Source organism: Pinus tabuliformis, chromosome 8 (assembly GCF_031772625.1).
Source record: "Pinus tabuliformis cultivar Carrire ecotype Pingquan chromosome 8, CPIR1, whole genome shotgun sequence".
In the NCBI taxonomy this organism is placed as follows: domain Eukaryota; kingdom Viridiplantae; phylum Streptophyta; class Pinopsida; order Pinales; family Pinaceae; genus Pinus; species Pinus tabuliformis.
The window spans coordinates 2019751800-2019770846 of NC_142294.1; positions in this window are offsets into that span (position 1 = coordinate 2019751800).

Genomic DNA, 19047 nt, shown 5'->3' on the forward strand with positions numbered 1-19047 from the left:
ATACCCTTCGCATGAAGTTTGTTATCAAGGATTTTGAGTGGAATTTGGTACTCAAGTACCACGACTGTCTACACAGGTACATCCACAATGAGATGGATTTCCTGGACATCTCCTCACTCGGCACAACGTACAGATACTGTCAAGATTGAGTAGAATTTTAAACAAAAAAAGTGATATTTTGGGCCTGTGAAATTGAAGCAAGGGAAAGGCGCCCCAAAATCGCAAAGCAAAGGACAAATCCAAGGCCGAGTGACGTAGGATAACCCGCCGAAGTCTCAAGAAAATAAAAACACCACGAAGACAAAGAAGGACATGGGAAAGTGGTGTGAGTTCCATAAGATCTCCACTCACAACACAAGTGACTGTCAGGTCAAGAAATTACTGGTGGTCGAGCTGAAGGCTCCAAATCCGACGCATGTTCCGACTCTGAGTCAGAACTCGACAACAGGAATGACAAAGGGAAGTAGATCATTGATGTAGATCCCAATGCCACTGTGGCCACCACCAAGATCTAGAAGACTGAGCTAGAAAATCCAGAAGGGAAACACCTCTTCCAATCACAGATGTGGGTGAAGGGTTCTCGGTTGGAGTTCATTGTCGATAGCGGGAGCCAGAAAAACCTCATTTCAACAGAGATCATGAAGCAACTTCGCACAAACTACAACACATCTACAACCGTACACCATCGGGTGGCTTCACCAAGGATGAGATATCCGTGTCAGCCATCAGTGTTGCCTTCCCTACAACATCAAGCCCTTCACATATGAGGTATTGTGATGTATTATTATGACAACCATACTTGTGGAAGCCATATGCTGTATATGAGCCTAGAACTTGCTCTATTATTATTTATTTGGGTAATAAGTTGTACATGATACCAGAGGTAGCCTCGCATACCACCTTCTCTTTGATCTCTGCTAAGCAATGTGGTAAGATCATCTCCCAGATTGGGATTTTTTTTTTCTTGTTGATTCACTCTCAAAGTAAGGGAAAGATCATAGCTACATCCATGGCCTCCGAGAAGGGTTCCTCCATGCAGCAGAAGTAGGTGGATACGATCGTGGAAGAATATAGGGACATCTTCTCTTCACCCACAAAGGTACCCTTGCACTGTCAGGTCAAGCATTCAATCCATCTGACTCTTGGAGCACCTCTACCCAACAGGTTGATATATCATTTCTCCATTATGGAAAATGAAGAGATCAAGTGGAAAATCCAAGAGTTACTGCAAAAAGGGCACATTCGACCAAGTTCCTCGCCTTGTGGGAGCTTGTTGTACTTGTAAAAAAGAAGGATGGGACCTGGAAGCTCTGCATTGATTATCGGTCACTAAACAAAATCACTGATAGGAACATGTATCTAATCCCACAGATTGATGAGCTTCTAGACCAACTCAAGGGGGCCAAGTATTTCAGCCAAATCGATCTAAAGGCTAGCTATCACTAGGTTCCAATAGAGCCCAAAGATGTATGGAAGACCACCTTAAATTCCAAGGAAGGCCTTTTAGAATGGTTGGTTATGCCCTTTGGGTTAACAAATTCCCCTCCTACTTTTATGAGGCTAATGGATGACATCTTGTGGCCCTTCCCCAACTCATTCATGGGTTTTTATCTGGACAACATCCTAATCTTTAGGAAGAGTTGGGAAGAACACTTGCAACACATTTGGCAGGTCCTTCAAACCCTTCGACAACACAAACTGTGTGCCAACATGGAGAAATGAACCTTTGGCATGAGCCAAGTCCAATATCTGGGCTACATTATAGATGACCATGGCGTTCATGTGGACCCGACTAAGATCCAAGTCATTAGGGATTGGCCAACCCCGTCCACTATAACAGAGCTTTGGAGCTTGTTTGGCCTTACAAATTTTCATTGGAAGGTTCGTCCTGGGATTCTCTCATATCACTTGTCCATTGAGTCAGATCACTAAGGGCCGAGAAAAAGCAAAGTTTTCCTAGTCTAAGTCCAAATAGAAGGTGTTCATTGAGTTCAAGCACCACCTCTGTTCTACACCGATACTCACACTTCCAGACTTGTAATAACCATTTGAAATTGAGACAGATGCCTCCTACTATGCTATTGGTGCAGTCCTCACCCAGCACGAGCATCCAGTGGCCTATCATAGTGAAACACCTTTTGATACAATTCGAAAGTACCCCACCTATGATAAAGAGATGTATTCCATCGTGCAGGATTTCCGTCCATGGAAGCATTACATTCTGGGGATTAAGACAAGCATCCACACTGATCACCAACCTCTTTAGTTAATACAAACACAAGGGAAATGATTTGAATTTGAAACTACTTGAAATTTGTTTGCAAGGTATTCAATTCAGAATTAAACATGTTTAAAAGATTTCCATGTCTTGCAGAAAGAAAACACATGAAATTTTCAGCTGTTCATGACCCATTTAAGCATAGCAGAGTTATTTCTCTTTACTGTTTAACACATTAAAATGAATTTGATCTGCAAAATAAATCAACCACAAATGCAAAAGAAGTTGATAAAGCAGTTCACCCCCTCTAGGGCTACGTCTGCTGGGTCCAAAGCTCCCAACCGGGCTTGTCCCTGTTTTTATTAAATGCTCAAATTGAAAATACAGTGCAATAGAAGCATCTACAGGAGAAATAGATGGTAAAAATGGATTCAGAAAACTTGAATCCTTCAGGATTGACTATTGGATCACCTCCAATGGATACCTGCAACACTATACAGTCTTCACAAAACTGGGCCCTGGTGGCTCCTAGAAATTTTACGGCTCCAAAACCTCTGCAAATGACCTCAGATGGCTATAAGAACTACACCAATGGCTTCAGAAGGTTGAAAATACCCAAAATAAAAAAAAAAAAAATTCGTCCAAAACCGACTTTCCTAGCCAAAGTTATGGCCATTTAAAGTTTCTCTAGTTTGCCCCTAGAAAAACTCCAGCTAACTTTAGTTAACTCTAGATAGCTCCGCCAATTATGGCGGGTCCGCCAAATTTGGCGCTCCTGCCAAAATTACGCCAACTTAACTGCAGTTACATTTAATGTTTGGGTGGTTGCCTCGGATTTCGTGCTGGCAGAATATTCCTTTTTTAATTTTTTTTGAAAAATTAAAATTTCTAATGTTATGGACAAATTCTTCTTTTTGCCATAACTTCCTCATACGGCGACCGTTTTTCGAACCGTTTGGGGCACCAGAATTGGGAAGATGAGAAATTTCCAGTCATTCAACTTTGAACCAGTTCTAAGCACTTTGAATTTTGAGCATTTTACGACGCTTAGGACATGAGCACTTGATCATGCCTCCCCATTGGGAAGCTTTTGGACCCCAAAAGCCTTCAACTACCTGTTAAAGAGGTGAGGGTACAACTCCCTCACTCTGTCCACCTCCATCCACTTTGCCTTGTTCGGTTTGCTGCCTCTGAAAGCAACCCGAACATAATCTACACTGCCCCTCCTTGAAGTGTGTGTCCTTCTGTCAAGGATTGTATCTTCTTTCAGCTCATCTAAGAATTCTGGAGAGAAATCTTATATAGATGGCAGCTGAACAACATTTTCATGATCAGCAGTCAAAGGAGGTTCATACAAACGTAAGTTCTCCACATTGACAACATAATACATTTGCATGTAGGAAGGCAAATCTAATTGAAAAGCATTATTTCCAACCTTCTTGAGGATTTTGAATGGACCATAACGAATAGGCTTCAGCTTTTTACCTTCTCCTTGCATCCTTTCCTTACTAATGTACAACCATACCTCATCTCCTTCTTGAAACTTGTGATCGACTCTATGCTTGTCGTGTCTTTCCTTGTACTTGCCTTGACTCTTCTCAAGCTGTTCTTGAATTTGCTGATGTATTTGCTAAATTCTTTCAATGAATGAACGAGCTTTGTCAATGTCACTATGTCCCTCAATGGCAACATCTTTCTCAAGAATGAAATCAAGAGGTGACTTTGGCAAGTAACCAAAACAAGCTTCAAACGGTGAGGTGTTTGTGGAAGAGTGCTTGGCACGATGGTAAGCATGCTGTATGTAGTGCAAATGTTCATCCCAAAGCTTGGGATGCTTACTGCAATAACCTCTCAAGAGGTGCACAATGGTTCTGTTCACAACTTCGGTTTGTCCATCTGTTTGCGGATGGAAAGTAGTACTTTTCTTCAACTTTGTGTCCATCATCTCCCATAGGTTAGACCAAAAAGTCCCCACAAATCTGGAATCCCTGTCACTAATAATGGAAGTAGGCAAACCAAAGTGAATCCATACATGATGAAAAAAGAATTCAGCAGTTTGTTCAGCAGTTATAGTTTTCTTACAAGGCATAAGTATACACATTTTGCTGAAACGATCAACTACTACATATAAATAATCATGCTGCTTTCGATATTTTGGCAAACCTCCTACAAAATCCATAGAGATGCTCTCCCATAGTCTAGAAGGTACCAGCAAAGGAGTATACAAACCAAGCTTCCTGTTGCTAGGCTTGCTTGTAGCACATAATGAACAACCTCTTATGAACTTTGAAACAGAATCTACCATGCGAGGCCAATAGCAATACCTCTGTAGATGTGCAACTGTTTTGCTCACATCAAAATGGCCAGCAATAAGAGCAGAATGAGCTTCTCTTATGACATTTATCCTCTCCCCCTGTGGTATACACAACTTGCCTAAATGAAACAACAAATTGTTATGCATGTGATAGTCATTTTCCTCTACATGATTTCCTTTACTCAAGTTAGCATACACATCTTTAAAGTCATCATCAGATGCATATTGTTCTATGTAACTATCATGTACAATGGAATAATTCTTAAGTAAAGTAACAACACCAATAATAGGCCTTGAAAGCATATCAACAACCTTATTCAAAGTACCTTTCTTATACCTTATTACCAAATGGAATTGTTGCAAGAAGCCCATCCATCTGAAGTGTCGTGACTGTTGTAACTTGCTTTGTGATTGCAAGTACTGTAAGGGTTGATGGTCTGTATGTATAACAGTTTCTTTGCCCATCAAGTAGTGTTTCCACTTTTTGACGCTTTGTACCAACGCATACAACTCCTTATCATATGTAGGATAATTTACAACAACACCATTAAAAGTTTCAGAATGAAAACCAATAGGCTTACCATGCTGTAGAAGAACTGCACCCATAGCATAATCACTAGCATCAGTTTGTATCTCAAATGGCTATCTCAAATCCGGTAATGCAAGGACTGGAGCTGAACTAATCTTCTCTTTCAAAGATTCGAAAGCTTTTTGCTGCTTGCCTCCCCATTGGAAAGCATGCTTCACACTTGTCACTGCATGCATAGGAGCTGCTATGGAAGAGAAGTTAGAGATAAACTTCCTCCAATATTGAGCTGCACCCAAAAAACTTCTTACCTATGTTATGGATTTGGGAGTAGGCCACTTCACAATAGCCTCAATCTTAGCAGGATCAATTCTCAAAGCACCTCCTCCTACTATGTGTCCCAAATAAACCAAAGAAGTCTTTCCAAATTCACACTTTGACATTTTAAGAAATAACTGATTCTTCTTCAAAACATCAAGTACTTTTCTAACATGCATGACATGATCTTCTCTAGACTTGCTGAAAATTAAGATGTCATCTAAGTAGACAATAACAAAATCATCAAGAAAAGGACGCAAGACATTATCCATTACCCGCATGAAAGTTGCAGGTGCATTGCACAAACCAAACGGCATCACAAGCCACTCAAAGAGTCCTTGTTTGGTTTTAAAGGCTGTCTTCCAAATGTCACTTTCTTCAATTCTTACTTTATGATATCCACTACGCAAGTCTAGCTTAGTGAAATATCGAGCATCTTTCAGCTGGTCTAGCAAATCATCTATCCTTGGGAGTGGGTAACGATTCTTTACCGTACATACGCCAAGTGCCATCTTTCTTTGGGATCAATGCAATCGGTGACCCACATGGCGAAGTACTTGGCCTTATGAAACCCTTGTCCAACAAGTCCTTGATTTGCTTCTTTATTTCAACATTCTCCATAATAGACATGTGGTACATGCCTATGTTTGGAAGAGGACAATCTGGGTGCAAATGGATTTCATGCTGAATCTCCCTCTTAGGAGGCAAACCTGTTGGCTCCTGAAACATCTCATGATATGCATCAACTACATCATACATATCTGATTTAAGTTATGGATCACAATTGTCAAATGACTCATGATTCACATCAACCTTGGGCTTAATCATAAGAAGAACATAGTTCTTACTGGAATTGACTAGCCTTTTTACCTGTCCTGCATTCACCATCGCTATATTTGTATTCTTGCGATGAGCTCTAACAATGAACTCCTTGCCATATTTGAACAGTTGATATTTGTTTTCATGGCGATGAAAGATAGATTTCCTGTCAAACAAGTAAGGAATTCCCAAAAAAATTCCTGCTATATCAAAAGGTACCACATCAAGTTCAACTGTGTCAATAAAATGTGCAGTAATTGCAAAGCACAATGTGCACTTTCTTGAAACTTGTAAATTTGCATCCTTGCAAATCCATCCAAGTGGATATGGCTTCGGATGTGGAACGGTCTCAAGTTTAAGCTGCTTGACCAAGTCCTCTGATATAAGGTTTGCTTGTGACCCACTATCAAAAAGTGTGTCAATTTTAGTATGTTTTGAAATCACCCTCACATGAAAAAGTTCAATTCTTTCTTCCTCATTAGGAGCTTGTACATGGCAGTTTGAGGTGCTAGTGCTAGCTTGAGTTTCAAATTCTTTTCCCTTCAATTTTTTCAAACCCATGGCTGCAATTTTGGTTTCATCACCTGAATCTTCCCATAAATCTTGTGGTGTAGATGTAGTAGTAGCAGTTTTCTGTTTCCATTTGGATTTGTTAAATTGAGGTCTTTTTTTAGGATATAATTTCCAACAGTTTTTCTCCTCATGGCCTGGTTTAGAACAGTGTTTACAGATCACTTTCTCGCTCTCCTGTTTGACAGATGCATTCTTTTTGCTCTTTCCCTTGGAGGTTTTCTCTTTGTTTTTCCCCTTGGGCGGCTTGTTTCTACCCTCTTCAAATGTGTTTTTTCCCCTTGCCTCTAAATGGGTAGCTTGGACACAAACATCGTCCAGGCTAGTAGGGTTAAACATCAAGATGGTGTGTCTAAGGTAGCTATGCAAGCCACCGATATATTTCAGCAAGGTTTCTTGGGTCTGTAAATCTACCCCTAACAAGAGAGCTTTTCTCCTGAATTCTTGGGTGTAGTCTTGGACACTCTGACCCTTAAGTTGTCTGAAATTTTGCCAATTCATAACGGCTTTCTGCATGTGAGCAAGAGGATAAAACTATTTTCTAATGGCTAACAAAAATTCAGGCCATGTTAAGGTAACCTTACCAAATTTTTTGATCTCCTCTTTAGTCTTGGCCTCCCACCAGACCAGTGCTGCTCCATCCATTCTCAAAGAAGCCAACTGAATCTTTGTGACATCATCATGCACATTTTGGATCCTCAAGTAAACTTCCAACTGCCTAATCCAGTCGTCAAGCTTTTCTGCATTCACTTCACCATTAAACATAGGTAATTCGAATTTTACATCAAGCTTCAAAAAAGGACTTTTTCCAGAGGATCTATGCTTATGAACAGAAGAAGATGAAGATGAAGAGGAAGAAGGTGAATATGGGGGTGGTGGATCACCATTTCCTCCATGTCCTTTCTTGGAATGATCATCATCCTTCTTACCTCCTGAAGAGCCCTCTCCTTCATGTGGATGTTTGGACCCTTCTCCAGCCAATTTCTCATTTCTTTCTTGGTACAATATCCTCACCATTTCAGTGAGGTCCAAGAAAGCCTTTCTGAAGACTCTTTCTTCTTCTCTTGGATCTGTCTCTGTAGGAATTTCTCCTTCATGTTCAGACATCCTTGAAGCTTCTGCTGAGACTCTTGAGGGTGAAATTGAAGGTGGAGGTGATGGCTCTCTGGCCTTCCTTGACTGAGGATTCTCTCATTCTCTAGTCAATTGTCCTTCCCCTCTTTTAAGTTTCAACCTGGTAAGCATCAATACTTTGCAAGACAGTTAGAAGATCTTTGCAAAAAAACCCTGGGCTCTGATACCAACTTGATCTGAATTTGAAACTACTTGAAATTTGTTTGCAAGGTATTCAATTCAGAATTAAACATGTTTAAAATATTTCCATGTCTTGCAGAAAGAAAACACATGAAATTTTCAGCTATTCATGACCCATTTAAGCATAGCAGAGTTATTTCCCTTTACTATTTAACACATTAAAACAAATTTGATTTGAAAAATAAATCAACCACAAATTCAAAAGAAGTTGATAAAGCAGTTCACCCCCTCCAAGGCCATGTCTGCTGGGTCCAAAGCTCCCAACCGGGCTTGTCCTTGTTTTTATTAAATGCTCAAATTGAAAATACAACGGAATAGAAGCATCTACAGGAGAAATAGATGGTAAAAATGGATTCAGAACACTTGAATCCTTCAGGATTGACTATTGGATCACCTCCAATGGATACCTGCAACCCTATACAGTCTTCACAAAACTGGGCCCTGGTGGCTCCTAGAACTTTCACGACTCCAAAACCTCTGCAAATGACCTCATATGGCTGTAAGACCTGCACCAATGGCTTCCTAAGGTCTAAAATACCCAAAATCAAAAAAAAATTCGTCCAAAACCGACTTTCCTAGCCAAAGTTATGGCCATTTAAAGTTTCTCCAGTTTGCCCCTAGAAAAACTCCAGCTAACTTTAGTTAACTCCAGATAGCTCCGCCAATTATGGCAGGTCCGCCACATTTGGCGCTCCTGCCAAAATTCCGCCAACTTAATTGCAGTTACATTTAATGTTTGGGTGGTTGCCTCGGATTTCGTGCTGGCGGAATATTCCTTTTTTAATTTTTTTTTGAAAAATTAAAATTTCTAATGTTATGGATAAATTCTTCTTTTTGCCATAACTTCCTCATACGGCGACAGTTTTTCGAACCATTTGCGGCGCCAAAATCGGGAAGATGAGAAATTTCCAGTCATTCAACTTTGAACTAGTTCTAATCACTTTAAATTTTGAGCATTTTACGACACTTAGGACATGAGCACCTGATCAGGAAATTGCAGAACAATCAGCATCAAAATTAGTCTACATATCTGCAACAATTCCACTTGAACATTAAATACAAAAAGGGAACTACGAATCATGTTACAGATTGCCTCAGCCAACCCCCAGTTTTCAATGACTACTGTTCTCAACTCTTGTGGCCATGAGAACTCTAGATGGCCACAACTATACAAAAATGATCCAAAGTTTGCCTCCACATACCATATGCTAGTAGATGGAAAGAAAGTTCTTGATTTCCACATCTAGGACGCAGTATTATGCTATGTAGCCCAAATTTATGTTCCTTGAAGTGAGCGTGCCAAGCTGATTTGGGAGGTGCACTACAGTCAGGTCGCATGACACTTTGGTGTGGAGAAAATTGTGGTTGTTTTGCAAAATTACTTTTATTGGCTAAAACTCCAACTGGATGTTGGGAAATAGATCAGATCCTGCACTTCCTACACCATCGCCAAGCCAACCATCAGGAAGTAAGGCATGTACACTCCTCTGCCTAATCCCAACCAATCGTGGGAATCCATCTCCATGGACTATATGTCTGGCCCCCCTTCTACCAAGCATGATAATGACTGTGTATTTGTGGTCGTGGACAAATTTTCTAAGATGACTATATTGGTGGCCTGCAAGAAGAGTATCACAGCAGAGGACACTGCCAAACTCTTCTTTGAACGAGTGTGGGTACATTTTGGGATCCTGCAAACCATTATATCATATCAGGATATTAGGTTCCTGAGCACATTCTGGTCAAGCCTTTAGACACTATTTGACACCAAGCTCACCAAGTCGACTGACTTCCATCCCCAGACTGATGGCTAGACAAAGGTCGTCAATATGATGATAGTGAACATAATTTGCATGTACAACTCCAAGCATCCACTAACCTGGAATGAGAGTCTTCCCTATGTGTAACACATTTATAACAGAGATCTCAATAGCTCGACTAGTTGCAGTCCCTTTCAAGTAGGTCCAGGATTTCAACCATTGTGTCTGATTTACGTTTCCATGCCTCATGCGACTACACAGAAAAATCCACACATGTATTTTCCAAAGCTGATAAAGTGACCAAATTTATTGAACACATCCAACACATCCACCAGTAGGTTCACAACATCTTGGAGAATTCAAATTCCAAGTACAAGTAACGACATGATCAACATCGAGTGCCACACAAGTTTCATGTGGGTCAAAAAGTTTGGTTGCATTTGCAAAAAGAATGCCTTGTCGGAGCTCATCGGAAGCTTAGACCACTCCACTATGGTCTTGTTGAGGCCTAGAAAATCACTACACCAACATTAGGGAAAACCACCCAGTCTAGACCTGAAATACGTTCCTTTTTTGTTTGGAATAGTGGCTCCAACTGGTTTAACTAGGTCCAGTTACCTTCTCCCAACCACTATCAAATTTAAATATGTCTTCAATTACTAATAGCTAGGTCCATCAGATCAATTCTTTGAGCTGATCAGGAAAGAAGAATGATCCTTAAGTTGTTTTTATGGAACAACCAAACCAATCTAATTTTTTTCCTCAAAAGAGGACTTCTAGAAATGTAAAATTAATCTAAATGAAAACTAATTCTAAAATGCAAGAAAAAGGAACTAAATCCTAATCCTATCTCAATTAGGTAGATATAGATCTAACCCAACCGAGAGCAAGATATTTAATTGATTTGGGATTTAAATATGTTTGGCTTATAATGAATATCAAGCTAATGAATTAGTTCAATTAACTGACATTATGAATACAAAAACATATTCTCTTTAGAGACCTTTTAACTTAAATAATGAACCAATAACATTTAGGAAGTAGTTCACAAAATGATATTGATTGTTAAATCAATAATTCGAATGACTAAATAAGAATATGAGGAAATAGTTTGCAGCATATCATTATTTGTTAAATCGGTGTTAAAAGATAGATTTTTGAGTAAATAGTTACTTAAAAATCAGAATTCAACACATAAGAGCAGAGATAAATATAGCATATGATTGAGACAAATTACTCATACCAACAATAGTGCACAAATATGAACAAAAGGACACATTCCTATGATTATAAAATTAAACTAGTATTTAAAACAATAGTATTAAAAATACCAATTTATTGAATGCATTTCTCTGGCTCTAGTCTCCAACAGTCTTTTACAATGCTTGAACTTGTTCTTTTAAAACTAGATCTGTAATAATACGAACTTCGCACATCAAAACATAATTCGGAGTGCAAAATAAAAATCCTCAATAATCCTTCAGATCTAAGTTTTCTCTTCTAGCCTACAACTCTAAATCCTTTATACAATAGTGCCTTCAAGAATTCGTGAATTGCAGAGAAGAGTAAAAATACCGTGTAATAAGCAATCTGAAAAGATAATTGCACTATTTATTTATGAATAAAACAGAGGCACAAAGATAGAAATACCAAATACACGTTGTTCAACTTGTAAATGAAATAGCAACAACTTATTCCTTCTCACAAAGATGAGAATACAGAAGTGCAACTTCTTGAAATTGTTTATGAAAATTCCTAAACAATGTTCCAGTTGTCTATTGAGAAAAATGTGAAAGTACAGTAGTACGAAATTTCTAGCATTTCTTCATAAAATTCAAAACCTTTATTTCATACAACAAGTAAGCTTAAATAGTAGAAAACAACTGAATCTATTGTGCGGAGCGTTGATGGAATTTAAACAAATCCCTTCAACAATGCTTAAAGGAAAACAATTTTTTGGTGGAAATTTTTGAGAGTGATTTGATGTCTTCATTAGCTTCATTTGTTCCATCGAATTCTTTGGATGATTTTCCATCTGTTTGAACTGATCTGCCACTTATGAGCACAACTGTCTTCCTCTGTCATGAACCTGAACACAACAAACAAGAATCAATAAGATAAACTTAAATGAGATGATAAGAAAATTTTATTTGAAACAAATCAAGTTTTGTAGGACATCAAGAAAAATGTAGTTCACAATAAATCTTGACACATACATCATGGAGAGGAATTCGGAGTGAGGAGGTGGATTTTACGGCTTATCGCAATTAGAAATCAGAGTTTGGGGCAGGTCATAAAACAATTGCAATCAGATTAGAATCAGGGGAAGAACTCAGAAAAATCGCAATGAGATTAGACCGGAAGTATTCCAAATAAAATCCAAAGGGGGCCTTCTTAAATCACATCACAATCGCAATAGGAATGGGTGGAAGAGGCAGGAAGTGGTGATCCTTTGTTATTTGCAATAGCCATGGATGCAGGGATTAAATGAATTGCAGTGTATAATTCTATCAGGTCCAGGCTTTATCGCATATCAAAATACACAACATTATCACAATCACAAATCGGAGTTGCAGACTATAAGAGGTGGTGGAAAGACTTGCAATTTGTGATATGTGAGATGATGTCACTATGACGTGGTAGATGACATGGAATGGTGACGTGTAATGCAGGCCTAAACCTGCAATACCCAGGATCTTCAAACATCTGTGCTTAGAAGAATGCATGCTCAATAATACTCAAATCCAAATATCAATTTCTGGGAAATTCATTTCTGCGGAAACTCATTTAACTTCAATCATAAACATCATTCATGCACATCTGTTTATACACATCATCCCAATTTACATATTTGTACTTCAAATCCCAGTTTACCTGCCTTCAGATTACATAAACATCATTCATTCTAAAGCCCAATCTTGTACATGAGCCTTTTAAGATTAGATTTCTTTTTATGATCAGATTTCAACCAAACAAATGCGCCATGTTCTAATATTCCATTAGACACTGTTTTAAACCAAACCAACCAAACTCATAGAATTTCAGGCTTACCCAACGCTGCCTTCAGCGAATTTACCCGACTTGTATTTCCCCAATTCTCCAGTGCTGACACAATTCTTTGACACTACTTCCAAACTGGATCTTTAAATATTCGAACTGCCGCATCAAACTGACATTTGATTCCTCTGAATCTAAATTACACGGACCTGAAATCAACTTCAATAGTATTCACTCGTCTACAACATATTTAATCGAACAGAATTCCTCCAATCGATGCCACTAGTGGAATCGATTTCAGCAACATATCCACAAAGTTCAGAAATTGACTTACTGCGTCCCTCAGACACCAGTAATTCGTGTAAAACCCAGATTCAATATTGACTTCTTCAACATGCCAGCGCTCTAATTCAAAGTCTAATACAAAACTCAACACATCAATACAATTGCTAATTGAATGCTGTGCCTACCTGCGTTACCTTGTTCACATCTGGCGCTTCAACATCTGCATTGGATTCGAACTGGTTTGTCTCCATACCAGTGCTTCTGATTTATACAACCTATCATCAATCCGTCTTGACACCTTCAAATAACCCCTTGCGGGCTGGGGTGAAAGCGCCCTTCTCGGTTCATTCAGAGTGGGTAGCGAAGAACATCCATCATTTGATCCATGTTAGTGAATCTGATACAGGTTCTGCATTAACTCCGACCTCTTGATTGACTGGAGTAATGAAGTGGCTCGAACAGACAAAATCAAAATTGTTGCTTTGTTCCTCCATGAATCGTTCTGTCTCGCTCAAATAGAAACATCTTAATGCTTCAGGACTATTGTTTCTGGTGAACAGGTGCTCTTAGCTACAGATTCAACACGCCCATTTGACCAATTCATTGTCCATATCAAATTAGATTCATCTAAAGAAACATTTGATCTTGCGGAATATATATATTATTTGGAAAAGGGTGATCAATCAAATCCTGGTTGTGACGCAGAGACATGCGATGTCGAGAATTGGTTTCACTATCTCCTGAGTGAAATGGATTGGACCAATTAGCCGCTTCATCAATCGTTGGATGGATTCATGCTTCGTTTGTTCCTACTTCATTCGAGGGTTTGTGTCACCAATTACTTATGACAGACTCACTGGATCAAATTCAGAGAGATTTAACATAACCACTCATTCGACATAGATAAGCTCATTTATTTAACACAGATGACAATTATTATATGAATATCGATCCTTTTAGCTTGTACGCATAAATCAACCTCACAAATTATTTTATTGCCCCTTCCTTTGGTCGATCTTTCCAGCAATCAATTCCTCAACCATATATATACATTTAACCAGAAATAAATATAACTTTCACAATCAATCACCGAATGTATATATATAATCTGAAATCAAAACAAATTACTTACAAACTCTTATTGGCCTGATATTCCAGATTGATGGCCTTACAATTTCCCAGAGGCTTTCAAGCTTGGGCTGTCCAAGCTTCACTTTCTCCTCCCTATTCTATCCTATCTACCCTAATTTTCCTTTGAGGCTCATAAATTTATACAATTTGAATTGAACCAATTCTGGTTCATATCCCTTTGATCACTCAACAAAATCCCCAAATATCTCAACAAATCCTAAAATCACTTTTGAATCCCTAAGGATCATCTCTCACCCAAAATTAATGAAACTAATTTCTAAATTAAAATATCTCATCCCTTTACATCCTCAACTGACAAAATTCTCTCATATTTGAGAATTATTTACAAAATCCTCACTTTTAGAATTTATCTCCTATTTTATTTAAAAATACCAAATTAATTAATAAAACAATTAAAATGTCACACCCCCCTTTATTACATAAATAAAAAATGAAAGTTGGCCTTGATGCTCCTGCATCAACGTGGCACGTCACAGGTGACAAGTGACATGTAAGGTGACGTGGTAGATGACCTGAAACTAACGTCACTGCTGATGAACTTTGTGATTGTGATATAAGACCGAGGCATGATATTAATTTAAATTCCAGTGAATAATTCGGTGGGTCTAGGCCTTATCGCATATCGAATTAGGAAAGGGAGTGGGGTATGGACTTTGAAACTTTTACGATAGCCCGTGGACGTAGGATTTTATGGGTTGGCATGTATTTTGTTGTCTGGTCCATGCTTTATCGCATATTGCAAATGACGTTCGACAAGAGTATGGACTCATTTTAAACTTTTGCAATAGCCTACGGACATGGGATTTTATGGTTTGGATTTTATAATCCCCTCGGGTCTGATCTAATCACAATCAAAATAGGCAGGAGGTAGGACTTAAGCTTTTGTGGTTTATTGTGATAGCCGCGGACGCTGGGAATGCATGAATAGTTTTAATTATCCCGTCGGGTCCAAGCTTCATCGTAATCACATTCGGTTGGCGTAATAGCAATCGCAATTTGGCTAAGGTAATGGGGCATGGACTTAAGCCTTTGCAACTTCTGCGATGGTCATAGACGCGGGGAATTATGAATTGAGATGTATATTTTCCCGTTGGGTCCAGTCTAATCGCAATCACAATTATGGAGTATAGCGGGGAAGCCTTTGCCTTTAGGAACTTTTATTATTTGTGATGCGGGGTATAGTGGAGTGTTGGACTTTGTGAGGATTTCAACCTTAGGGGATCAAAAACTCCGATTTATTTTGTTTTTTTTTAAAATCAAATAACCCATATTATTTATTACTTAAGTTTTTTTAAAGCCTAAGAATAATTCTTGGTTCTGAAGGCTATTAAATTTGGTTTTTTGGAATAATCAAGGCTTAATACTTGGGTTTTAATTAAAATCCTAAGTATTAAACTTTGATTATAAGATATTTCTAAAATTGAAGGGTCCCTATTTTAATATAATAAATTTCATATGAAATTTATAATATATTAAAATGGGGTTGTTGAACAGTACAACAATTGGTGATTCACTGGAAGAGCCAGTTATCTTTGATAAATTAAAATTTCCAAAATTCCAGTAAAAATAATCTAAGAAGTGAAAACTACTTTTCGAAACATTTAGATAAATAAAATTACTCTAGTTACAAAACTCATTAAATTGTAATTTATTTTAAAAACCTTTTGTGAATGAAAAAACTCCTATTTATTTGTATCAGTGATTAATCAGTTTATAAAATAAAGTAGGGGGGCTTTTATGACTTAGTTTGCAATGTAATTGTTTGTCACAGGTAGAGCCATTGCTCCCAGCAGGCGTTCATAGCCTCAAAATGGTTACCTTTAAACCAACAACAATCCAATATCCCATCCATTTAATAGTGCAATAAGTAGAGGTAATTTTTTTTTTTAAAATGCTAAAAAGCCATTGTCCTAGTTTTATGGCAAGATAATGACAATTCCATTCATCGGTAATAACTAGACTGAACAAGATGGCTCATGATGAGACCCCTTGTCTTACAATTAAAAATCGTAATCCATTACCCTGATCTGGTGATTAGTGTGGTAATGTCAGTTTAATTGGTTCCCTATGAACATGGTAAGCAAGCTCGTGATGAGACCTCTTATCTTTTTATATTTTTTATATTTTAGAATTAAACTCTAAAAATTCCTTTCTAATGGATGGGGAGGATCGTTGACTCATGATTTTTGGATGACAAATTCGAGTTTGAAAGTGTTTTATTCATAAGACGATATTTACTTTTTAAGGATAACCTTTTTTGACTGAAACTAGAGTAAAAGGATATAATTTTTGAGGTTTTTAAAGATTTTATGATGTAGGAGCATCCAGCTAAGTGCACCATGACCGGGTGTTGGTCTCAGCTAGGGTGGAGAGATTTATCATTATTTGGTTTTCTTTATGTTTGATTGGTCAAAACAGAGTGTAGAGATTTGTTTTCTTTTAATTTCATTATTAGTTAGGGGAAATCTAGGAATAATACAGTTCGTTTAAGGTCGTTACCGACACTGTCTGTCTTTTTTATTGTTAATTCATCTTACAGTTGTTTTCTTAATTTAGAAAAGCAAAATATAAAAAAATTGTATATCTTCCAGCACAAGAAAACCTGAAATAAGTTATCGATTATGTAACTGAAAGGAAGCAACTGAAGAATAACTGTGAACAGTTTAGGTAACTGTGGGAAAACAATATAAAGACCAAATGTAGTACATTTTGGAAAGGTTCGATTAAGGAGAACAGTAATAGAATACAAAAAAAAACAATTATCAAAAACCCTGAGTATCTGAGTCCATCTGTAGCAGGCAATCCTTCGTTTCAATTTCTTTTCAGTATGAATTACTGTGCATGACAAATTAAACAAAGAGATGTGTTCCTTTATTTTCTAGCAATCTTTTTCTAACAGGCAGAGATGGAGTTAATAATTTTTGGACGATGAGAATAGGAAGCATATCACTAACAAGGAACAAAGTTACGTAACCGCAACAAGCAATATGAGTTCCAGAACCATGGCGCAAGTAACCACCAAAAAAGGGAGAAAACAGAATGCAAACCCTGTAGATTTCCTCTACGACAGAGGTAACCATATGTAACCAAATCTTTCATTTCCATTACATAAAATTTAATGTTGGGATATCGAAATAAATAACAGTTATCAAAAGCGTAAGACCAGCAACAACAAACTGGAGTGACCTCCTCCTTAGAAAGTGACAAACAGTGAAGCTAGGGTTTGAAACCCTGTATGACTACAATATTTCCGAGAAGAAGAAAAATTAATTACAAGTTGTAGCCGAAGGCCATTGGACGCGAAGCGACAGATAGAGGAGCCAACCCTCTCATTCTTCTAACCTACTAGCAAACTAAACCAGCGACAAGAGAAGAAAGACTACAAGCGGAAAATCTATAGCAGAGAACGACCCTACCAATTTCACTGACAAAACCCGAGCCACGACTTGACCTGGAGCCAAACCCCAACCTGTAGAAGAAACAACAAGAAAAAGTTAGTGAATGTGCTCCAGAAGTAAGTGTGAGAACCTACAACAAATAGTGGAGGAAAGGGTATTGATTTCATTTAGCTGAAGGAAAGATAGCATCGGCAGAACAAGCTCGAAACCGGGTCGCGAACACAAGAGGGAGCCCTGCTCACAAGGAGCGGCCACCCTTAGAATCACAGTAAAACTGAGTAGATAGTTATAGCAAGGAAGGAGAAGAGTTACCTTGCTGGAGTCTGTCGAAGCTGAGCACAGGGGTCCGTTCTGAACACGACCTGAAAACCATGGAAGTCAACAACAAATTAACCAGTAATGCAACCACAATAAATTACACAGAGACAGTTAAAAATAGCAGAGACAGCAGCGTCCACGAGAAGAGCGATAACTAGGTAGAGGAATCCACAACAGGAGCGGACAAGCACTATTACAGAGCACAATACAGTCGCATACAAACCCTCGTTGCAGCAGCACAAACCCTCACTGTATTTTTTTTACAGAGCGAAAACAAGAAAATATCGAATGACAAAGAACCAAGGGTTTTGGTAACATGAATGAGCAGGAAAACAATAACCGAGGAGGGTATAGCCAGCAGACCTCCATTAAATTCCAACATAAATACCAACAAACAAATATCCAAAACAATCGTTTTCTTAGAGCCTAAATCATATGTATTAATCCCAGATTATTTGCTAATCATACATTTGTTGATTAAAGCGTGGTGTATCATTATTAATAGTATTAAAGCACAAGTTACAGGCTGGTCCCATCATAGTGGTATCAGAGCAGGATTTAGAGTTTTAGTAAGGAATGGAGGTTGGAAGACGAGGTCATGGAAGAGGTGCTCGGAGAGCATAGAGGAAGGATTGCGGGAGGAAATCAGGATCCTTACTACCCGTTTTGGAGGTAGTTGAAGTAGGAAGGAGAAGGATCCAGAGGTAGGAGATGATAGTGAGGAAGAAGCCATAGTTACCACAGATGGATCGGATGAAGAAGGGCCAGAAATGAGATTGAATAGATCGGTCCTATTGGCTAGTAGCAAGCCTAGACCAGAAATTCCAAATTATGATGGCAGCTTGTCCACAGAAGTTCTGTTGGACTAGATCAGTGGAATTGGACAAATATTTTGAGTGTGAAGAGGTCAGTGAAGATTGAAGAGTTAGGTTCGCTGCAACAAAGTTAAGGGACAAACGCAGCCTGTGGTGAGACAGTGTTCCAAGTTGAGAGAAGAAGGATGACAAGTTGCCAATAAAGAAATGGACAAGAATGGTGGCCAAGTTGAAAGGAAAATT